Source organism: Mauremys mutica, chromosome 3, assembly GCF_020497125.1.
Source record: "Mauremys mutica isolate MM-2020 ecotype Southern chromosome 3, ASM2049712v1, whole genome shotgun sequence".
Lineage (NCBI taxonomy): Eukaryota > Metazoa > Chordata > Testudines > Geoemydidae > Mauremys > Mauremys mutica.
The window spans coordinates 36,161,068-36,186,753 of NC_059074.1; the positions used below are offsets into that span (position 1 = coordinate 36,161,068).

At 40.2% G+C, this 25,686-nt stretch overlaps 1 long non-coding RNA gene across 2 annotated transcripts in view; it reads right to left on the reverse strand.

Moving 5' to 3' along the window:
- Positions 1 to 25,686, reverse strand: part of LOC123367157 — a 181,761-nt gene that overhangs the window by 24,146 nt on the left and 131,929 nt on the right. For both annotated transcript variants that reach the window (XR_006578327.1, XR_006578328.1), the window contains exon 2: positions 16,751 to 16,837. This is a non-coding gene — a long non-coding RNA (uncharacterized LOC123367157). The remainder of the gene's footprint in view (positions 1 to 16,750; positions 16,838 to 25,686) is intronic.

Consider the following 25,686-nt stretch of genomic DNA (forward strand, 5'->3'; position numbering starts at 1 on the left):
TCCCTCTTGCCTTACTCAGAAGGCAGGTAATGTAATGATTCATGAGCTTGTGGCCTAAGGGAGTCAGAGGGAAGTTCAGAAGCAGGCGCCACAGTCTGAAAAACCTACAGCTACATAAAATACCTGTGGGAAATATTTTGATAAGAGGTGTCTGTAAAGCCAGTGTAATTGCTTGGACACTTTTAAAGAGGAAATTGCCATCCTTTAAGAACAACTCTGAAGAGCTTAGATAAATATCTTAGAAGAACTATTCCCATATAAACTAGAGCAGTTGGTATCTGTTTTCCTCAAATCAGTTTGGTTTGGACTTCTTGAGTCAGATTTTATCTTCTGAAGGCAAATCTACCAACTTCCTGCCATCAGTATTTATAACTTTCTGCTGACACTACACGTATTTACATATGTGTAGCCAATTTATTTTAGTTTGTCTAAACTTATTTTTAGCAAACTAGCCACACCAGTTATACAAATGCTACCAAGTTACATGGTGAATTGAAACTAAAAACAGTTTTTTCCCCCTAAAAGTTTACGGAGATGAAACAATTTGTCATTTATTTACTTAATGCTACTGTTGGTAGTAGGGACCCACAGTTCTGTTTAAACTGAAAAATATCAAATGTTGAGATAATAGAAAGTTACAAAAAGGATGGGTCAAAAAGTTAAAATAACTCATTTTGCACTTACAATGGGTGAGTCTTAAAACATTCAGTTTGAAGTTTGAACCATAACTGAACTTCTTGAGACTACTTCCTCTCATTCTTCTACACCTTCTCAGTCGCTATCAACAACTCCTTAACTTAGTCCTCGATCCACAACCCAAGCATTCATAGATTTTACAGCTAGAAGGGACCATTACAATAATCTGTTCTGACCACCTGCACAAAGAAGGCCACAGAACCTCACAATAATTTCTGCATCAAGTCCATAATTTATGTTTGTTTATTTTGACTTGTGTTGTAAATGCTTCTTGAGGCTTGAACTTAGGACTGCTGATACCATAAGCAAGCACTCATCCCCCCTAGGCCATCTTTTGCTCCTCTAAATACCTCCCTTCTCTTGCCCCAAATTTAAAAATTGATTATGGGCTTCTTTCCTGGGGCCTAAGAACTTCCTCATTAAATTAACTCTTGAAATCAGTGGACACTGATGTGCCCCAGAATGCAATGTATATGTAGGAGGGTCTACATGATTTCAAGTGGGAAGGTGAGGATTGTCATGGCAGACTCCAAACCAGGTCATTACTTCTTCCATCCCACTGAGTCTTATATGTTGAAGACAAGGCACCATTGATCAAGAGGATGGATCTAGACTGTTCTCAGTGGTAGAAGATGACAGAACAAGGAGTAATGGTCTCAAGTTGCAGAGGGGGAGGTTTAGGCTGGATATTAGGAAAAACTTTTTCACTAGTAGGGTGGTGAAGAACTGGAATGGGTTACCTAGTGAGGTAGTGGAATCTCCTTCCTTAGAGGTTTTTAAGGTCAGGCTTGACAAAGCCCTGTCTGGGATGATTTAGTTGGGTTTGGTCCAGCTTTGAGCAGGGGGTTGGACTAGATGACCTCCTGAGGTCCCTTCCAACCCTGAGATTCTATGATTCTATGAAGTGAAAGAAGGTGTGTGTTGTGAATTTTCAGGAAGTGTGCTATGAGTTACTGTTATGAGGAGAACAGGAGTACTTGTGGCACCTTAAAGACTAACAAATTTATTTTAGCATGAGCTTTCGTGAGCTGCAGCTCACTTCTTCGGATGCATAGAATGGAACACACAGACAGGGGATATTTATACATACAGAGAACATGAAAAGGTGGAAGTATGCATACCAACAGGCAGAGTCTAATCCATTGAGATGAGCTATCGTTAGCAGGAGGAAAAAAAACTTTTTGAAGTGATAATTAAGATGGCCCATAGAAGGTGTGAGGAGAACTTAACATAGGGAAATAGATTCAATTGGTGTAATGACCCAACGATTCCCAATCTTTCTTTAGCCCACAGTTAATAGTATCTAGTTTGCATATTAATTCAAGTTCAGCAGTTTCTCTTTGGAGTCTGTTTTTGAAGTTTTTTTGTTGCAAAATTGCCACCTTCAAGTCTGTCACTGAGGAGGAATCAGGAGCAAACTGGAAACTAGTGGAAAGCACACCAAGAAATGCAATGAATAGCTGGAAGGATGCTCATACTGGAGGCATGAACAGGAAGAAGTCATAGGTGTGGTTGTGCACATGAGAGGGGCAGGGTGAGAAGGAGAGATCTAATTAACAGAACTTTTCCCAATCTTGTTCAGAACTCAATCAATGTAAAAATTGCTGTTACCTTGAAACATAAACAGGCTTAGATTTAAAATCTTTAAAGGGTTGCTAAACTGTGAATCAGGTGATAACTGCATAACCTGATTCCAGTTCACTACCTCACTATATTAGGTAAAGTTTTCAACACCTTCAGATGAAGAGTTTCCAGCAATCTAGGATACAACAGGGGCCAAATCTTCCTTGTTTTACTAATTGTGAACAGCACTACTGAAGTCATCCTGACAAACTCCACTAAAGTTAATGGGACTACTTGCACGAATACAGAAAGGCAAGATCTGACCCAATGAAATCAGTAGATTTGCAGCCACTTATCTTTAATTGCATTTATCCCAAAGATTCCTAGTTTGACAAAGAGGACTTCAGAAACAAACAAACAGTCTTATTAATTATGTATTGCATTTTTAAAAAAAAGACAGAGAATTGCATTAACATAACATTTCATATTTTCTATTCTCTGTCTCCTTTAAAAATCTTTACATAAATACAAATAAACTTTAATTTGTGCAAAGACAGGAAATATTAAACATATTTTGGCACAGCAAGATCAGAAAAGGAGTAAAGATTTCACCCCAATCCTGTAATTTGTTCAGGTGGACCACTACACTTGTGTGCACCCCACTAAATTTAATAAGGCCTCTCGAAGATGCCGGGGTCTGCCCAGGCAGAACAAATTATAGCATGGGGGCTTTAATGAATAGTTTTTGAATATCGTGAGCGGGAGCCTTTTCTTCCACTACTATACAGTAAAGGAGATTGTCAGACCAAGCAAGATACAAAATAAGAGAAACCTGTTTAAATATGACTTTAACAAACTCTAAGAGAAAGTTCTTCATACAATTCTCCTAGCAATCAGAGTGATCTGTAATGGATATTACAGAATTTACATTCCAGACTGCAAATTAATACTCAATGGATACATGAGGTTTTGTTAGATCTTAATCTTGAGCCCTACAGATCCTTCTAACCTGAAAAGATGCTCTTTTCAACTGTGAAAAATCCCACAAAATGGATTTGAACCCAAACTGGCTGAATGACAACATGATTAAACCATTGATCTGCCTGAGTGATATAAACCAGTAAGAAAGAAACTACCACTGAATGAAATCAAACAAAACCCTTTAATTACTGATCAAAGATATAAACAGGTGACGGGGTTGCAATTTTTAGCCACATTACTATGTGGAATTATGTACTTCACTTTCTTAAAAAAATATAGTAATTTGGAAGATACTGCATAGATCTCTCTTTATAATTATGCCCTTTAAAAAGATATTTTTGTAACCATGTTTGGTATCAATTACTCCCTGGGCTCCCCATCATGTCCAATAGTGGTGTTGGTTTGTTTTCTTTTAAATTGCCAAAGGCTTTTGAAGTAATGCTACTTTAAAATGCCATATCCTCTTAGATTGCATCATTCTTTTCTAATTTCAAGCTACCACTGCACTACTTTGTGTTATAAATCTTTAACATTTGGATGCTGTCATCATTCTGAACTTAGTTAAATTAGTGAAAAATGTTCCTAGTCTCTTTTATGAGTCACATTATATATAAGAGAGGGAGACTAAAAAAACCCAAATGTACTAAAATTAACTAACAACAAAGAGTCCTGTGGCACCTTATAGACTAACAGACGTATTGGAGCATAAGTGTGTGTCTGATGAAATGGGTGTTCACCCACGAAAACTTATACTCCAATAGTTCTGTTAGTATATAAGGTGCCACAGGACTCTCTGTGCTTTTTACAGATCCAGACTAACACAGCTACCCCTCAGATACTTAGAACAGTAATTAGTTTTTAAGAATAAGACTTTAGGCTTATGGCAGCCATAGGATTATGTAATGTAGTAGAAAATCCCATAGGAATACATGGGAGCTCAAAGAAATGAATAAGGATGATGCAATCGAGACAAGGGATTACGTCCTTTCCTGTGGGGAATGACTCAGCAAAATCCTATAGAACTACATAATAGCCTATAGAAAACAATGGGACTTCCAGACAGGAAATAGCCAGAGTTCATCTAAAAGTCAGCTGAAAAAACCCTTAGAAATGCATTGAGCCTATAGAAGTCTATGAGAAAGGGGAGGAGATTTTAGTACACGTGACTAATTAGCATATGGCAATCAGTAATTAGAATATGCTAATCTCTGAAAGATGATTGGCTGATCTTGACTGTCATATGTCAGTACAGGCGCTATACATTAGCATATGCAAATCCTTGAAAGCTGATTGGCTGAATTATAATAAATTATATAATGAGCTGCAAAAATTGTATATAAAGGCAGCAGCTAGAGGCCAAAACTCTGCAGAGATAGAGACCAGCAAGCAAGTGGAACGCTGCCAAACATCTACGAGAAGTTACCTGCACAAGAGAAGCCACCTGAAAAGCTAAAGAACTGCTTGGAAGCCAGCCACTGCAAAAGCAGCAGCCTTAGCAACGGTCTCTCCTGAAGCCCTACCAGCAGGAGGCTTTCACTGCAGCCCAGCAGCAATGGCCAGCAGGCTTCCATCTCTCCTGCCTGAGGGGACACTTACCTCAGGGGAAGGCAGCAGTGAGTAACCCGGCAGGCAGCAGCACACAGACTGCCACCAGACAACGCTCTCAAAAAGACTTGACAGAGCAGAAGGACCATTCCAGTGATGAGTCAGAGAGATTCTATAAAAGCCTCAAAAATGTTAATTCTTTTCTATTTAACATCCTGAGGCATATGGGGTTCAACTGTAAATAAAGCTGGATGCCTGTGGTTTGAGTGAGATGTCCCTACCCATCTGATAACTGCCTGATCAGCATTTATTGGACGTTTAGTGTTAAGTATTTAGTATTAAGTGTTAATTAATATATTCTATGTATTTGACTTGATACATTGTTATGAAGTGTAGTGTTAAGTAAATGGTTATAGTTATATGTGATAGTTAATTGTAACTGTTATTGTTGTGTTGTTTTTATTTATCAGGCCACTTCCTTTACATTGTATCTGTAACTTTTCCTGTTTGATATATTTATTTTTTTTACCTCTATATCCTCTTTTATTGTAATCTTTCATTTCTAAATAAATGTTATTTTTGTTTTCAAAGAATTTACTGCTTGCTGCCTATTCTTGATCGGAGGGCTGTATCCGTGTCCTTCAAGGGGAAAGTTAATTGGCCTTGATCAACGGCTTTTCTCTGGAAAGCCCATAGGGTGGACCGTAACCTTTAATACTTGAATATATGGTTTAAATTAAAAGCAGTGGTTTTAAGTACCTGGAGTCAGTGAAGGCAGGGTGCAGGGCAGGGCTCAGACTGGAGAAAGACAAAGGCAAGGTAAATACAGGGAAATAGAGAATCCACAGGTACATGCATTGAGCTACTGCTGCTGCTGGGCTTAAGAACAGGCCTGCTGGCTTCCTCAGCCAATCAGGTGGGGCTGTCTGTTGGGCAGCTCAGCTGTGCTTGATAGGCCATCAGGAGACAGCAGACACAGCTGGAGGGCCTTATTCCTGGCAGTATTATGCTTCACTTCCTGCCCTAAACTGTTGTCTAGTTTCCCCTCAAAGGCAATTAGTAGCAAGTAGCACAATCCATGCGTATATTACATACAAGCTGCTGTGTCAAAAGATTACTATTATAGCTGTAAAATAAAAACTTTAAAAGTTAGGAATCATTAATTCAGCCCCTTTGTATCTATAGTATAGGCTCGGGGAGCATGGGGGCACAACCTTCAGGTGTGCCAAACCCGTGCTTGGTATTGCTGAGGATGAGGGAAGCAAAGGCAGCTCTAATACTTTTGTTCCTCCCTGAGCTTGAGTTGGCTGGGGTGCACATCAGCCCCTGCACACCCTTCTATGGGCAGAGGGCTGCACTAGCTTTTTCTAGTTAGAACAGTCCCCTACGGACCCTTCTGCAGATTGCGGATTAGTGGAATGCTTTGCGGTCCAGCCCCATGTCTTCCAGCTCTTGTCTTGTCCTCTCTTCCCCTCCTGGTAGCCTCAACATACTCCCTGCATTGGGCATGGGAAATAAAAGTGTTGGCACGAATCAGATGGTCTGGCTTTACACCAGTCCAGGATTCCCTCATGCTCAGGAAATCCTCACCTATCCCTTGACAGCAGATTTAATGTGCCTTTGCACCTAGTGGTGTATGGGGACCTTAGAAGCAGCCTAGGATCTGGCCTCAGGAATTTAAATCCAGACTTTCATTGGCTGATATATTTTTATCACACTTGAAAATCTCTCCCTCATCCCATCCCTCTTTTGGTATGCACACTCTCAAATATCCACATGCCAAATATTTTCTGACTGGCATCCAGAAATAATCACGTCACTGTATATGGCTGATATTCATGGTATTTGCAGATTTCTGACTCAAGTCACCAGTCCCTACAAATTATATGAATTCTCTAACAATGACCCTTTGAACCTAAGTGAGAAACTTCCTCCCTTCTAGAATAAATTCTCTGGCTGGAAAGAAGAATTCCTTTGAAGTGTTCAGCGGGGAGGTATTGACACAGAATTGTGGTCTCTGTATTGCTTAAAAATGAAACAGTCCCCGGACCTCACAGTTAGAATCATTCTCCAGTTTATTTAAATTACAGTTTGAATATGTACCTTGATTTAAAATATTTCCTATTTTTATACCTGGAAACCAAAATGAGTAACTGCACTAATGTCAGGTATAACTTAATGGCCCTAGAAGCAAAACAGATGCTGAGAATCATCAAGGACTTCAGAGAAGCAGTTGGGCATCAACATCATTTTCTTTCCTTACACTCAGCAATTAATAGGGTATTTGCTGAAAGCATCTCGGAATGGTTGGTACTAACTGGCAGGAAGCTTACTGCACATTTGCACATTCCAAGTGTCCACTCATGTGGAGCAAGGTCACTGGTATAAATTCATGAATTTTGGAAAGACATCTAAGGGAATTAAAGTAATCCCATAAACTGACATCATTTGAGAGGAATTAAAGAATACTCTGGAAGAGACACAGGAAAAAACAGAAGATATTGCTAGTGGTATAGAAAAGCCACACAAATAAAAACAATTATCTAAAAATGCCAGTAGGCAGCTTAGATCACAGGCTAAGTGCCATTTTATAATTGTGTATGTTTTTAAAATTATAATTTTATTTCAGCCAATTACAACACACCTCAGAAGGAAGGGCAGTAGGAAGTAAGTTTTGAATGTTTAACACAGGATGCAGAGGAACGTGCATAATCAAAAGCCTAAAAGAGTGTCAAATTCATGCAAATTGCAGGAATTCATACTGTGCGCTATGCATTTTTAATTATCTTGACAAGACCCTGTATACTGAATGGCAGAGATCTATGTTTTGAGTGCTACAATATATTTAAACTTTTAAAAATGAAAGTAGCTGAGGGCAAATACATTTTCAAAATACCCATGTCATTGGGCTTATAAGAAAACAAAAAGATGTTGAATAGTCATATCTTAGTGATGCAGTCAAGTCTTTGTTTGGGACTTCCTAGACTAATCCAATTTTAAAAAACCCACTTCCCTACATGTGTCATATTGTGTACATATAATTTATTTATCTTTACATGAAAGACAACTTTTGTATTTTATTACCCACTAAAAAAAATCTTCAGGCAAAAATGAGGCATGTAATGGGATCACAGTGGGTGATAATATGTTTTCACCAATAAGAGCACATAAACAAGGGGAAAAAAACAACAAGTTTTGCAAAAAACTCAGGCCAAATTCCCAACTCTTCTCAAATTGTCACCTTCTGCTTCACCTGTCTGATTACTGTGCTTGATAGAAATTTGGATTCACCCAATAAAGGAGAGGAGCTACCTGCTCTACTTCCAGGTTTCCACCAGATAAAGCCACCTTTTGCCACCACCCAGAATTCTTCCTGGCAGAAGCTGCGTAGGGGATGAACTGAAGTAACTCATTCCCCAGCCACCCTAACCATTGCCTGCTTCATGGCTCATGCCACCTACTGCTGAGGCAGTGCTGCTGTGGGAGGCAAGACTGCACAAATCTTGCACCAACTGGAATCTTGATGCAGGCTTTCTGACTCCCAGTGCCTTCTCTCACCATTTCTCTTGATTCAAGAATTTAGACTCTGGGCACAAAAACTAGGTAAATTTCTTACCACAATGTAATCACCAGTAAATATACCAAAATGTGCAATTTCACCAAATGGTTTTGTTTATTTTCTTGATGATTATACCTCATAGTTATTTACTGTGGGTATGCGGTCATTGTTTCATCCAAGTAAAGTACAATAACTGGTTTATCTGACAGGAAGAGGAAAAGGATAATAATAGTGCCCTGCATAACAGCACATTCAATCTAATGATTGCCAAGTACTTTACAAACATTAATAAGACGGGTATGTTTAATTAGTCCTACCTTAACCAGAAAAGTATCCTTTTCTCGTTAGAAGTGTCATTTCCACATAAAACACTTCCAGTATTAGCAAAATGGAAACAGAAGGGGGAAAAAATCCACAACAATTTGAAGTGTTTGTCAGTGTTTCCTGGCAAAGTTAAGTAATTTGGCAATGTTATCGTCAACTTCTGGACTACAGGCAATATGGACAAGTGCTCTTCAGTTTTCAGTTTTGCACTGCCTTTACTGCTCAATTATTGTAACTCACTTTCTGGTCTTAATTAATAGTTTTCCCATCATCCATCTTACCATGTTACAGATACTTGACCACACAGAATAATATTTCCTAGACTGTCACCTTTCTTCTATGTATGGAACTTAAATAAGCTCTGCCTGGATATGTATGAAGAACATCTGTTGCAAATACTTCTTTTGAAGTCCTCCTAATTCTTTCTGTGAGATGTGTAGGAGACACCAATACAACCACATGTTACAATCTCTGATCGGCAACTATCCTCTTCTTTCATTATGTAACACTCACAACTACAGCTGGCTCTATGCCAGATATATACTAAGATTTGTCATTTTTTCATAAAGCCCAATAATTAAAATATCCATTCTTTTAAACAAGACTACTTCATCAAATGTGACAGTGTTTGGACTGGAATAACCTTTTGTTATATGGCCACCATTCTGTAATCGTAACATTTCACTTGAGCTGTAGGTAGGGAGAGGTTCCCCCCCACCCACCCTGGAACTCAGACAATCCAGGAAGATTTTGGAAAGTGTAGGGGACAATTTCCTGGTGCAAGTGCTGGAGGAACCAACTAGGGGCAGAGATCTTCTTGACCTGCTGCTAACAAAGTGGAAAGAATTAGTAGGGGAAGCAAAAGTGGATGGGAACCTGGGAGGCAGTGACCATGAGATGGTTGAATTCAGGATCCTGACACAAGAAAGAAAGGAGAGCAGCAGAATACGGACCATGGACTTCAGAAAAACAGACTGACTCCCTCAGGGAACTGATGGGCAGGATCCCCTGTTAGAATAACATGACGGGGAAAGGAGTTCAGGAGAGCTGGCTATATTTTAAAGAATCCTTATTGAGGTTGCAGAAACAAACCATACCGATGTGTAGAAAGAATAGTAAATATGGCAAGCGACCAGCTTGGCTTAACAGTGAAATCCTTGCTGATCTTAAAAACAAAAAAGAAGCTTACAAGAAGTGGAAGATTGGACAAATGACCAGGGAGGAGTATAAAAATTTTGCTCAGGCATGCAGGAGTGAAATCAGGAAGGCCAAATCACACTTGGAGTTGCAGGTAGCAAGAGATGTTAAGAGTAACAAGAAGGGTTTCTTCGGGTATGTTAGCAACAAGAAGAAAGCCAAGGAAAGTGTGGGCCCCTTGCTGAATGAGGGAGACAAGCTAGTGACAGAGGATGTGGAAAAAGCTAATGTACTCAATTCTTTTTTTGCCTCTGTCTTCACGAACAAGGTCAGCTCCCAGACTACTGCACTGGGCAGCACAGCATGGGGAGGAGACGACCAGCCCCCTGTGGAGAAAGAAGTGGTTCAGGACTATTTAGAAAAGCTGGATGAGCACAAATCCATGGGACCAGATGTGCTGCATCTGAGGGTACTAAAGGAGTTGGCAGATGTGATTGCAGAGCTATTGGCCATTATCTTTGAAAATTCATGTCGATCAGGGGAAGTCTCAGATGGCTGGAAAAGGCTAATGTAGTGCCCATCTTTTAAAAAGGGAAGGAGGAGGATACAGGGAACTACAGGCCAGTCAGCCTCACCTCAGTCCCTGGAAAAATCATGGAGCAGGTCCTCAAGGAATCAATTCTGATGCACTTAGAGGAGAGGAAAGTGATCAGGAACAGTCAACATGGATTCACCAAGGGCAAGTCATGCCTGACTAACCTAATTGCCTTCTATGATGAGATAACTGGGTCTGTGGATGAGGGGAAAACAGTGGATGTGTTATTCCTTGACTTTAGCAAAGCTTTTGATACAGTCTCCCACAGTATTCTTGCCGGCAAGTTAAAGAAGTATGGGCTGGATGAATGGAATATAAGGTGGATAGAAAGCTGGCTAGATCATTGAGCTCAATGGGTAGTGATCGATGGCTCCATGTTTAGTTGGCAGCTGGTATCAAGCGGAGTGCCCCAAGGGTTGGTCCTGGGGCTGGTTTTATTCAATATCTTCATTAATGATCTGGAGGATGGCGTGGACTGCACATCAGCAAGTTTGCAGATGATACTAAATGGGGAGGAGTGATAGATACACTGGAGGGTAGGGATAGGATACAGAGGGACCTAGACAAATTAAAGGATTGGGCCAAAAGAAACCTGATGAGGTTCAACAAGGACAAGTGCAGAGTCCTGCACTTAGGATGGAAGAATTCCATCCATTGCTACAGACTAGGGACCTAATGGTTAGGCAGCAATGTTGCAGAAAAGGATCTGGGGGTTAGAGTGGACAAGAAGCTAGATATGAATCGACAGTGTGCCCTTGTTGCCAAGAAGGCTAACAGTATTTTGGGCTGTATAAGTACGGGCATTGCCAGCAGATTGAGGGACGTGATCATTCCCCTCTATTTGACATTGGTGAGGCCTCATCTGGAGTACTGTGTCCAGTTTTGGGCCCCACACTACAAGAAGGATGTGGAAAAATTGGAAAGCGGCCAGCAGAGGGCAACAAAAATGATTAGGGGGCTGGAGCACATGACGTATGAGGAGAGGTTGAAGGAACTGGGATTGTTTAGTCTGCAGAAGAGAAGAATAAGGGGGGATTTAATAACTGCTTTCAACTACCTGAAAGGGGGTTCCAAAGAGGATGGAGCTAGACTGTTCTCAGTGGTACCAGATGACAGAACAAGGAGTAATGGTCTCAAGTTGCAGAGGGGGAGGTTTAGGTTGGATATTAGGAAAAACTTTTTCACTAGGAGGGTGGTGAAGCACTGGAATGGGTTACCTAGGGAGGTGGTGAATTCTCCTTCCTTAGAGGTTTTTAAGGTCAGGCTTGACAAAGCCCTGGCTGAGATGATTTAGTTGAGAATTGGTCCTGCTTTGAGCAGGGGATTGGACTAGATGACCTCCTGAGGTCCCTTCCTTCCAGCCCTGATATTCTATGATTCTATGTCTCAATGGGAGAGAAATGGAAGATTTGAGTATGCCCATACAAATTGTGAAGTTAGATACGGCTGATCTACCAACCACCAAACAGACCCTAAACTCACTACCTTGGAAGACTTCAGCATCCAGGTCGATGATTTTGACACACAGGTGCAAAACCACATATCCACCTTAGGTGGTAATAGTGTCCCAAAGGTTGCCAGGCGTCCAGTTTTCAACTGAACACCGGGTCAAAAAGGGACCCTCCCCAGCCTTCCCTTTCTACTCAACGGTCAGGGCACTTATCTGGGATGTGAGAGACCTAGGTTTGAATCTCTGTTCTACCTGGTATAGAACAGGGACTTGAATGCAGGTTTTCTACCTCCCAGGTGAATAACCTAACCACCAGGCTATAGGGTATTCTAGGGTGGATTGTTCTCAATTTCTTGTGTTTTAGCTATTCCACTTTGTATTACTACTTACATATTCCGACAAAGTGGGTATTCACCCATGAAAGCTCATGCTCCAAAACTTCTGTTAGTCTATAAGGTGCCACGGGACTCTTTGCTGCTTTTACTTACATATTCATTGTGCAAGAGTGAAAATGAGTCTATAGCCTAGTTGTTAAGGAACTCATCTGGGAAATCCGAGTCTTTGTTCTAATGAATATTTATATACATTGGAATATCTTCAACTGGAAAGATTGGGAGACCCATCATACCCTAGAGCCTGGTATTTAGGTGCTTAAATACCTTTGAGGATCTGAGACAGAGCAATTAAGGTATTTATTCAAGGAAACACAGGATATTTGTGTCAGAGCCAGAAGTTAAACCCATGTTGTCTAAACCTCATCCTTCATATGAAAGTCATTTTTTTCCCAAATGTATGTACAAGTTTAACAACCAGTTAACTCAGCATGGTCGTATGTAACTTTCTGCTTCAGGACATTTCAGACGCATGTGGTTAAGAATATAGACCAGAGCTAAACTGGTGTAAATTGGCCTTGCTCCATTGATTTCAGTGGAACTAGGCCAATTTACACCAGCTGAGGCTCTGGTTCTATAATTTTTTAGCAACTGCGGCTGTTTATCATCTATCTGGACTAAGTACAATGTACAATATTTAATGTAACAGCTTAATTACAGAGTGTCCACAGGTACAGCGTGGCAATAACCAAATGTTCTAACCTCATGACCAAATCTTAACTGAACTAGAGAAAAGCTTTATTAATTATTCCATAATATAAGGGTGCATAATAGAAGACTGAGCTTCAGTTATGAGACCAGACATATCTTCTGCACTAATGTATTGAAAACATACTCTGTGGAAAAAGTTTCAAATGAGGCACTTACTCTACATACTGCTGTATAAGTGCTAACTGTGTAATTAAGATAGTGTTAGGTGATCCCTGATGATCCTTTTTAAACATAAAAGCATGGATTATAAAGTAAATTGCCCCCTTTAAAAAAAAACCCTCAAGTGAGTACTGTTTGACATTCTCACCTTTTCATCTACAAAGTTCACCACTATGGATCTGAATACAGGAGAGAATTAAAGCTCTACCTCAGCACAACCCCAAGCACTGGGTAATGGTGGAAATCCAGTTCTAGATCCAAATCTAAATTTTGTGTATTGGGCCCATCTATAATGGTAACACTGATCATTGCACATGGGACACACATTAAAAGTTACTTCAGTAAAGACACATATCCATGGGCCAGATCCATAAATCAGCATAGCCCCATTAACTCCAATGGCAATTGAATCAAGCATTGACTACTGCAACTGAGATCCTGGATCCATGTTTGTAATGTAAAATAATCCTTATTTTGCACATTATAAACATGCCTGAGCTGCAAAAGGAAGAGTGGGCAATTCTCTAAGGAGGGTTCAAATGGATTGTAGTCAGAGTTGCTGTCAAGACAAATTTTATGCTTCAATGAACATGTGCAGCTTTCAGGGAAGCAAAAGGGATCCTCACACTCAAATCCAGTGGCAGAATTTGATCTTTCAGCCCCACCAAAACATGGCCTCATCCTGCCATCCTTACTCAGGCAAAGCTGGTTTATGTTGCAGGAACAAAATAAAAACTCATACTTTGAGGCAATTTTTTTTAGCCTTTTTTTTTTTTTTTAGCCTTTACCGCCTTTTAGTTTTTTGCATAATGATCATGAGAGAGTTTTGTATTTGATAAAATGCTGGCCTAAATTATCTTCTTCCTAACACCCATGTAAACTCCTCTATAATCAGAGGAAGGGCAGAATTAAGTTCAGTTAATTCAAGTAATTTTGATTGCAGCTTCCTTGTGTAAATTATGTGTGAACATGAGATATGCGGGGCATATGTTAGAGCAATGCTCATGGCCCAAAGTGTCTTAGCTTCTGGAAATAAAAACAAAGGGCCTGCTTCTCCACTCACACAGGTGTAAATTAATAGTAACTCCAGTGAATTTAGTGGTGTTATAATAGTGTAAAACTAGAAGAGAAGTAGACATAATGAACTTAATTCTCTTCTCACATTTACTAGCTTTACGCCAATGTAACCTTATTGACTTCAGTGGAATTACTTTTGATTTTCATCCATGTGAGTGAGAGGAGAAACAAGCCTATTGTATCTAAAATGTAATAGTAATAGTAAACAGTGGACCATTTTTAAAAGGCCATGAAAAAGGTACAGCATGCAGGAAAATTGCTTCATTTGCTTATTCATTTGCACCTCTGGAATGGTATTTTACTAATGCAACACATTCATGCAACTTACCTTTTCAAACTTAATGGTAGAAGCGTGACACACCTGACTGAAAAGGTATTCACATTTCCATTTGAAATATTACACGGAGTGGTTACAGCTTACTAATTTGAGGTTGTGTGTTCATTATATTGAAGCATACAGGCAGGCACAGAGGTTTAATGTATTTTTTAGGTTTTCCTCACACTGAGAGTAGCATCAGAATAATGCATTACAAAGAGAAAAGGCTGCATTTCTCTATGCTCACCCTCAAACTTCAAACTGAATATACAATATCAAATAGGTCCATTTTGCAAAGGCTTCTCCCCCACAGATTTCCATTCTGACTAATTTAAATTTTTAAAAATCATTACTATAGTCCTCTAGCACACATAAGAGGAACTGAAATAGAACTGTCCACTGAAGTGCATTTTGCTTTTTAATCATTAATTTTATTTTATTTTATATTTTATATTCAATTTTCTAGCTCATGAAAATCTAAAAACATCACTGTGTACCACATTTTCAAACGTGGCCTCTTTGAGTTCACAATCATTTGTGTGTGCACTTCTTGTGCACTATTTTTCTGCATACTAGCATTCCCATGGATCAAGCAAATTTGCTTTCTCAAATCTAATACAAATCAGTTTTGTATGTATAAATTCTATTGTGTGTATATGCAATTAATGGTGCACAGAAACCATGTATGTAAGTGACTTGCATGTTCAATGTGATAAACACTGCAAATGGAGAGACCTTTGAAAATGTGACCTTATTGATTTGTAGGACTTTATATGCTATGATCACTTTACTGAGGGTTTGTCTCCACTACTGGTGGGATTGACGCTGTGGCAATCGATCCACTGGGGGTCGATTTAGCGGGTCTAGTGAAGACCTACTAAATCAACCGCCGATTGCTCTCCTGTCGACTATGGTCCGAAATAAGAAGAGTAAGAGGAGTTGACGGGAGAATTTCTCCTGTCGACCCAGTGCGGTGTGGACCCCACAGTAAATAGATCTAAGCTACATTGACTTGAGTTCTGCTACTAATGTAACTCAAATTGCGTAGCTTAGATCGACTTTTCCCCGTAGTGCATACCTGCACTACGTGAGACACTTGTATTTTTTGAGTCTTTCATCTCAAAATAAATTTTCTAACATATGAAATAATAACCAGATAATTAGGCAAAACTATTTAAAATATGAACTGGCATAAGATAGAAAAGTGCAAGTAAAAGAATATTATTGGCATCAAAGTTTACTGATGCTATTAGTTTCTCCCTGTGAGTCATACTGTGCTAGCCTTATTTATATTAAGAGCACCTTACTTCTTGATCACTAGGACTGAAACTAATGGGATTAAGAGGAGGCAGAAGACCTGTGTTCTACCATTCGCCACCTGGCTAAACTTGGGTAAGTCAGTTTGTCTCCCTGTGCCTTAGTTTTCCCAGCTGGTCTTCTTTGTAATGTGCTTTAAGATCCACTGATAGAAAGAGTATATGAATTCTTATGAAGTAAAGTATTGTTCCATTTAAGCAAGGATTTCATAATCTGTCACAAAAATAGTATATTTCATTTTAATGATTATCTACTTCAGTGGTTCCCAAACTTGTTCTGCCGCTTGTGCAGGGAAAGCCCCTGGTGGGCCAGGCCGGTTTGTTTACCTGCCGCGTCCTCAGGTTCAGCCGATCGCGGCTCCCAGTGGCTATGGTTCGCTGGTCCAGCCCAATGGGAGCTGCTGGAAGTGGCGGCCAGTACGTCCCTTGGCCCATGCCACTTCCAGCAGCTCCCATTGGCCTAGACCAGTGAACCGCGGCCAGTGGGAGCCGCAATCGGCTGAACCTGTGGACACGGCAGGTAAACAAACCAGCCCAGCCCACCAGGGGCTTTCCCTGCACAAGCGGCGGAACAAGTGGGAACGATTGACCTACTTGAAAAATATCATGGTGTTTTGACTTAGATTGTACATATTATTTAATTCAGATTATAAATTCTTTGGGGGCAGAGGTTGTTCTTTTATGCATTGTTTGTCTGGCATCTAGAATAATGGGCCATCCATCCTGATGGATGGGGTTGGGTGGCTCTGGGTGTTACTATACTACAAATAATAATTTTAAAAAGAATTTAAATAATCACCTCTTTGAGAATTTAAAAGCACTTGATCTTTGATTTTTCAAAAACTAATATAAATATGTCCTTAGTTTTGACCATAGAATGGAAAAAAAATTATGGAAAAAGCTATCCTAAATCAGAGCTGTTTGCTTACCTTCAGTGTGATTCTAATTAGACATGTCATCCTGGCATCTCAGTGGGTCCAGTACTTCCACCAGAGCTGTGGTCTGATGAAACAGGCCTGAGAAAACAACATTTGGTCATTAAACAATTTATAGAGGTTATAATTTCCACTGGGCAAGTCTGCACAGTGTCCTTGGAAAACTCTGTTTTTTCTGCCAGCTGTAACCAAATGCGCATGAATTAGGAACAGGCTGCCAGGTGGCGAAGGACATGATTTTTACAAAAAGAGAGCTTGTACTGTGCAGAAAAGTATTTGGCACTCGATGCTGTAGCAAAATGTGATTTTGAAATTTTATTACAGAATCAGAATAAAATAACTAAATGCTATAAGCACAGGAAAGCAAAATAATGAAAGTTAAGAAATAAAATTGAATAAGGGATTTACCACATGTTAAGCACTTTGTAAATAACATTTGAGATGTTTATTGCTTAAAATGGGATAAAAACCCTGTTAATCTGGTACCTGTGTGTGCCTAGATTTATATCCAGAAAACATTATCCCTCCACCCACAGTGTATTCACCCACTTGCATATACTGAACACTTTACTATTGTAACCACTATTGTAATGGTCCATCCCTGTGACTGTTCCACAGGACATGTCTGATACATCCCGCGGCAGTGGAGCCTGGATCTTCAGCTGAAGCAGCAGAGCCATATGCTTTTGGCCCTGGTTCAATCCATACAGTGTAGGCTAAGATAGTGGCCATCAACAGGGGCAGCACTTGTGAGGGGCTTGCAGGGGCTATAGCCACCCCCAAATTTGCCTTAGCCCCTCTGTAGCCACCTCTCCCAGCACAAAGGTCTAATGTTACTTTTCCACTGCTTCTGGAGGCTGCGCTGCCTTCTGAGCTGGGCTTCTGGCCAACGGCTGCCACTCTCCAGCCGCCCAGCTCTTAAGGCAGCGACACCACTGGCAGCAGCGCAGACGTAAGTGCATGAAAATGGAAAGAAGTGTCAGAATATCTGTTTAATTGAAGAGCCATTTTCCATCAAAAAGTTTTGATGGAGAATTTTCAACAAGCTCTAACAAATGGTCATACCAGAATCAGTAATTTTTCTGGACTATGCAGGGAAGTAGATATACAGATACCAGTAGACAGAATTAGCATCTGATGCATTCTAAAAGGTGATGGCATTATTTAAAACAGGAAAATGGAAAGAGGACAGGGCGAGTGGAGCGAAGTTTGGTGGTTTCACACACACAAAAAAGTTCTGCACAGAAGATACGCGATGCTCAATTGTCTATTCTGACAAAAATCTAATGATTACATTACAGTAAGTAAGCATTTCAGAGTTACTGTGTGCATTATGAAATGATTGTGAATAGTGATTTTCAGCAGAAAGTACATGCACTGCTGCTTTTTGTATCCATTATCATATGCTACATTACAGGCAGGGAATTAAAAGAATGGGGTTTTTATATCATGGTCACTGAACCAGGAGCATTGTTCAACTGCTCATGTAAATCTCCAAATGGGGAAGAGTTAATGCGATTAGCACAAACTTCTACTTGAAATATAGCGAATGAATGTTAGCCAGAGGCCAGTAGCTACTGTGTTAGTGAAAACGCTCATTCTCAATAGAAAATATGTTAAAGTGTGTGGGTAAAATTTTCAGAAGAACCTAAACAACTGAAAATTTTACTCTATAGCCACAAGGTGATTACCTGTAGGTAAGAATGATATTTATAGTGCAGTCATTGAGGCTTCACAAGAGATGCCACAGAGTCGCAAGATGTTACAGTGCATTCCTGCACCTTTACTGCCACATACCATGTGGTGTTGGAGCACAGGTCTGTGATCTAAGATCAGTCCAAGATACTTAACTGGCAAATGATTCTCATTTGACAGGCAGCCAGAGAACATCAACAAAAGTTGCTTGTCTGTTAAAGCTGGGGTTCTCAAACTTTTCCACAGTGTAAACCAACATTACCTCTAATTTTCCACCCTGTGTGCAGACTCAAAAGCTGACAGCGCATGAGTTTAAATTTGTGCGCAGCTACTTGTCAGCGTGGTGGGTGGATGTGGGGAACGTACATGAAGCAGTGCTGGGTATATGCATATGTATATCATATATCAAAGGCTGATTTGGGACACAACCAGTAAAAAACTAAAGGATAGTAGCATAATTAATGCAAATCAGCTTGGCTTAATGCAAAATAGGTCTGGTCAAACAAACTTGATATTACTTTTTTGGTGAGATCAGAAATTTAGTTGACAAAAGGTAACTGTTTGCATAATATACATATATATATATAAATATATATAAATTTTGGTAAAGCGTTTGACTTAGTATTGCATGACGTTCTGATTTAAACAAATAAAATTATAATAAATCAGAGTATAATTGAAAATACTGAATATATTATAATCATATTAAATGGATTCAAAACTGGCTAACTGAAAGATCTTAAAAAGTAACTGGAAAACCTCATCCCATAGGGGCATCTCTGATGCTCTGTTCTTGGCCCAATGTAATTAAATATCTTAATCAAAGATCTAGAAGAAAATATAAAATCTTTGATGGTAAAATTTGTAGATGATAAGAAATAGGTGGAGTGGTAAGCGATGATGGAAACAGCATCACAGAGTGATCTGAATTGCATGGTAAGATTGGCTTACTTGAACAACATGTGTTTTATTATAGCTGAATGCAAACTTATCCATCTAAGTCAGACTTATTGACAGTGAGACTGAATTTTAAAAAGCAGTGACTCAGAAAAGGACTTGGTGATCATGTTAGCTAGTCATTTGAGCATGAGTTCCTAATGGGCTATTGTGGCTAAAACAACAAATGAGATCCTTAGATCAGTGGTTCCTAAACTTGTTCCGCCACTTGTGTAGGGAAAACCCCTAGCAGGCTGGGCCGGTTTGTTTACCTGCTGCGTCCGCAGATTCGGCCAATCGCAGCTCCCAGTGGCCGCAGTTCTCTGGTCCAGGCCAATGGGAGCTGCTGGAAGCGGTGCGGGCCTAGGGACGTACTGGTTGCTGCTTCCAGAAGCTCCCATTGGCCTGTGGCGGTGAACCATGGCCAGTGGGAGCCGCAATCGGCCAAACCCTGCAGACGCGGCAGGTAAACAAACCGGCCCAGCCCGCCAGGGGCTTTCCCTGCACAAGCAGCAGAACAAGTTTGGGAAGCACTGCCGTAGATGTATTAGCAGGGGAATATGAAGTAGAAGTAGGGAGATGTTATTACCACTACATCTGTTACTAGTAAGACCATTACTGGAATTCTGTGTCCTGTTGGTTTACCCAAGAGAAGATTAAGAGGTGACTGAGATCTATAAATATGTGTATGGAGAGATGATTTCTAATAGCGGAGAGCTCTTTAATCTAGCAGCCAAAAAGTCATAACATCCAATGATTAGACGCTTAAGCTAAATTCAGACTAGAAATAAGGTGCAGACTTTTAACCAGGAGGTAATTAACCACTAGAACAACTTGCCCAGGGATGTGGTGGATTCTCCATCACTTTAAGTCTTTAAATCAAGACTTGATGTCTTTCTAAAAAATAAGCTTTAAGACCATAACCCGAAGTTATGGACTTGCTGCAGGAAGCTTTTCATGAAATTCTATCATTAGTGACAAAGAGTCCTGTGGCACCTTATAGACTAATAGACGTATTGGAGCATAAGCTTTAGACTAAGGCATAAGCCAGACTAACACAGCTACTCCTATGATACTCTATCATTAGTGATATGCAGGAGATCAGTCCAGACACCATAATGATCCCTTTTGGCCTCAAAACTTGTGAAAATATAAACCACATACAAAAGAGCTTCAGAGGTAGTCTGCTTTTGAATGTAGAAGCATAGGTGGTGGGTGGCTAGGGCTAGAAAGGGTTCAAAGTTCCCTGCCAATCTTTCTCTGCATTGTCATTTTCTGAGCCACCCTACCACCTGTGCACATGCCCAGCTTGGCAGGAAAAGCCCCTGTGTCTAGCAGCTCTAGGCACAGGAAGGTGGCAGGGTGGGGCATTGTGGGGGGAGGGCCCCTCCTGTGCACTGGATTCCCAGCAAATGAAGCTAGGTTCCTCAGTCTTGGGAGGAGGCACTGTCTCCTGGCACCTGAGCAGTGCTTCCTGGGAAGGTTGAAGTTTAAAAAGTGCCAGCTAGGGGAGGATCCAACAGGCAGGGAAGCTTGGGTGACATCTCTGGGGGAAGAAGAGCTATGGTGTCTGGGAAATCCCAGGATGTGAGTGGGAGAGACCTGTCCTAGGGGAAATTTCAAGAGGAGGAGGAGGAGATGGGACTGACATGGAAATTAGAGTCTCTCTGTTGGAGACTGGGATTAGGTTTTCTGGGACAGGGCCAAGGTCCTGGGGGAGGGGAGAGATCCTGAGGGTTGGAGGGAAGGTGAGTCCTAGTGGAAGGTGGGATCCTGAGGTGATGGTGGGGAGATGGAAGGTGAGTCCCTGGGGAGGAGAATGACCCTGAGATTATTGTGGTGATGGGAGGAGAGTCCCAGGGGAAGGGGGAGATCCTGAAGCCCCATGTCCAGAAGCTTCAGGAAGGGGGAAGAGCATTGTTGTACACACACACACACACACACAGAGGAAGGAAATAGGGGAATACATTATGTGAGTAAATAATCTTCCTTAAAAAAATAAAAGATATTAAAAATGTAAAAGCTTACATGAGATTTACTTTGATCTCTCCATGATGAATATAGTACCCTCATTAATATTTATACAAACAATTCATGTATTGTTATTTGTTTGACAGATGTTATCACAGTGAAACTAGTAGGAGAGAAATAAACAAAGTGATCCTTTGTTATAATGTGTGCAAACATGCTGTATAAATAGATGTTTTATTGTCTATATAAAACAGAAGCCCATATCTCTTGGCAAATGAGCCGCCACAATACCTGAACAGCCACATAAGACAATGTTGTACATGAGAGTCTGCTCTCTCACCTGAGAGGTGGGTCAGGGCGGCCAGGGTAATCTGCTAAAATAGTTTTCAACCTATGTGGAGGGACATGCCCAGTGAGTAATGATGGGAAACCCCATTTCACTAGACCCATCTTTTCAGCATCTATGTGCAACCAAATACATAAGCTGTCCAGACAACATTGACGTAAGTGTCAGCAAGATGCAGGTGGCACACAGCTCTACTTATTCTTCACCACATACAACTATACCACTACCACAAAGATGGCCCATTGCTTGGATGAAATTAACTCATAGATGAAGAGCAGCTGGCTGAATGTGAACAAGAAAGAGATGATGTTGGTGGGCAAAGAAAAGCACTTTAAAGAGTTTGCAGTCTACTTTGATTGAAGATACACACTCACAGTTGGTCAATTCAGTCTCTAGTTTAGGCATACTCTTGGATTCCTCGCTGATGTTAAGCTATCACATAACAACTTGCATTAGTAACACTTTCCACCATCTCTGGTTGGCTAGGAAACTCCATCCCACCCTGGCAAATGATGACCTGGCCTTAATTATTCATGCCTTTGTCACCTCTCAGATGGACTACAGTGATGTGATATACCTGGGCATAAAGACATCAGCACTAGGAAACTCCAACTAGTATAGAATACTGTAGTGCATCTCCTCAGCTACTGCGAGCACATCACACCTGTTCTCCACTCTCTACACCACCTTCCCATAGAATTTCAAATCAAGTTCAAGGGCTTGGTCCTGATCTTCAAGGCACTCAATGGCCTGGGGCCTAGATACCTAAAAGACCACCTAAAGCTCCAGGATGAAGATTGTGGTCAACAACTCCACTTTCTTGGGGACCAGTTCAAGACTGTGAAATGAACTCCCTAGGAACTAGGGACTATCACAAACCTCACCATTTCTGCTCTAGATTCAGGGTACATTTCTTTGACCTTACCTTCTCTAACACAAAGAAATAGAAAGATGTATATTTTAAAAACATCCTCACCAAAACAAGACATGCCATTGTACACGCTTCTCCCCCTGGGGAGGGAATGAGAAAACAAACCAACACTTGACAGATATATAGTCACATTGCTTAATGCAACTAAAAGGCATTCAAATACTATGATGTAAGGATGGTAATAGCACCTACATAGAATGTCAGACCACTCCCAAGTGACCATCCAAACATGAGCAAATTCCAATAATATCAACCTGGCAATGAATACTAGAACATTGGTCAAAACTGATGACTTCGGTGTTAAAGCCCTAGTAAGCAGTTGAACAATGACTACTGTGGATACTGCAGGACCTAGCATTCACTCCCCAGTCACAGCAAACCAGTTGTCAGTGCAACTTACACAACACATTAGTCTGAAGGTCACATGGAAGGGTGTGTGGACCATTGATGATACATGCAACACTTATTTTTGTTTTGCTGAGAGCTAGCTGGTCACATGGCTCCTTATTTCTAGTTGCTAAATTCCATTAACCTAATTAAATACTTTAATTGCTGTAGTTAACACACAGATGCTTATTCCATTGCCAATGAAAGGAGTTGGTCCATGCAACTCTGAATGGGAGGCTGGTTGGTCCACAAGACAAGTTCTCTATTAAAATGTGGTCCACTCTGGAGTTCCTTGGAGGCCATACACTCAGGAGCTGCTGTTAACTCAGCAGAATTAATCAGAAGTAAGAGATGCATAAAGACCACATTGTCACCACCCACTAATCAGTAACTTACCATCTCACTATCAATAAACAGATTCATAATTTATAAACCCAAAAGGAACTACCATGATCATCTAGTGTGAACTCCTGCATACACAGGCCATGTTTTACCAAGTGATTCTTACAGTATGCCCATAACTTCTGTTTGACCTAGAGCATATATTTTAGAAAGGTAGCCAATCTGTGTTTAAAGGCTTAATTACCCTCACTGTTGAAAAGTTGTACCTTATTTTAGACTGAATTTGTCTAGCTTCAGTTTCCAGCCATGGATCTTGTTATGCCTTTGTCTGTTAGATGAGAGAGTCCTCTACTATCAGAAATCTTCTCCCCATGTAGGAATTTATAGACCATCATCAAGTCACCTTTTAAACTTCTCTTGGAAAATCCATGTAGGTTGAGTTTCATTAGTCTCTGACTGTGAGGCTGAGTGGCAGAGATCCCATGTAGGGGCAGCTTTCTAGCCCCCTCAATGCAGTGGCTGAAGCCTCTTCAGCAGCCCTCCACTAGGCATCATGGAAGAGGGAAAGCAAGCATGCTTGAGGTGAGATCAGTGGGCTGTATACAATCTGAATTTATCACACCTACAGCCAACATTAGAAGGAAACAGCCAGACATCGATGTTGCCAACTGTTGCAATTTTATCTTAAGACTCGTGATAACTGGAGTTGTTCTTAAAGCACTAGCTACTGGAGACGTGATTCCATGAGAATCTCAGATTTCGTTTTTTTAAAAGTTAAATTTCTAGCCCCCATGGCTTCAGAGAATATCTTGAAAACCTGACTTATGGGAACCCAAAAAGGCTGAAAAACCTGAAGGCAAAATAATCAAAAATTTATTTCATAATTTTGTGGGGGATTAGACTCATGATTTTTAAGCATTTCAAGTAACAAATACTTAAACAAGCATGGTACTCTCTTAACAAACCACTGACAGAGGGCAAAGGCAGCAATACATTTTCGATATATATTTTAAAAAAAATAAATTCAACTCTATTGTGTTTGCTTTCCCCAAATATTCTAGTAAATGATTTCCTAGCAGAAGAATTCAGCTAAACAACCCATTTTAACCCTAATATCAAGGAATATTAATGAACAAAGAGTTTCAAATTGTAGAGGATTTGCCTTGGGAAACTGATTCAAAAAGTTACACTCAGATAAAGATGGAAGGTCCTAAGCACAGGTTTGTGCTGAAGAGTCTAAGCACTTAGTTGCTATGGTGATAGTGCCGTATATAACCCTAAGAAAGAAAGAGATTCTGCTGTGCTTTAGCTGACTTTTTTTTATTTGAGCTTTGCTCCAGCCTTCAGGCCAATGATTGTTTCCATCACTTTTTAATATAGCTAAGGATATTTCTGCAATATGTAATTATAACAAACACCTCCTATTTTCTGTTTACATTATAAGCACGATGTTACAACTATGATATGCCTGGGAAAGGGAAGTTGTTGAATTACTTCATGCTAGCACAATAATATTCAGGAGTGAAACTTGAAATTAAATATCTCCCTAGTCTCTTGCATATGGAAAAAATATAATCAAACTTCTCCAGACTTGACCTTGCACACCAGAATTAACTGATTAGCTCTACTTTCTTAGGAAAGACGGGGGAAAGGATGCAATGTTGCCGACAGCTACTTCATTGGTATTGTCAGAGCTGTGCTAAAAAAGATGCTTTTGTATGCAGTAATTACAATAACTGTCACTTCACTAAACACATGGAAAGTTAGATTATGACCAAACAAGCTGCAGTTCAACACTGGTTATTCCATAGATGTGAGTAAGCCTGCTGTCATTTAGATAAAAATAAGGGAACCTGAAAGATTTGACTAATCATCATAAACTACATTTTTTCTCCCCTGACAGCTAGTTCTTATTTCAGTGTTTAGTTGTGTATCTATTTCTTTTTTTTACCTCACACACAGAAGACTGTGCCCAGAACTACACTTCAGATTTTTATGTAGAGTTGGTTGAATTTGTTTGAAATGTCAGTGGAAAATGGAAAGAAAAAAAAAAGTAGTCAGCAGATGCTTTTCTATTTTTCAACAGCTCTGTAGCTGATCAAATGATTTTTAAAAAAATAAAATTTCAACAAAAAAATGGAGGAGGGGAGAACTGGGAAAAACATCTTTCCATTTTTACCCCAGTTCTATTTTCATGACAGACTTTTTTTTTTATTCCAGATTTCATTTTAAAATGCTAAATATTCATATGAAATTACAGTCTGCAAACACTTGGCCAGATCTTCACCTTTACTCCTGAGGGAATTCTGCGCCAATTTTTTT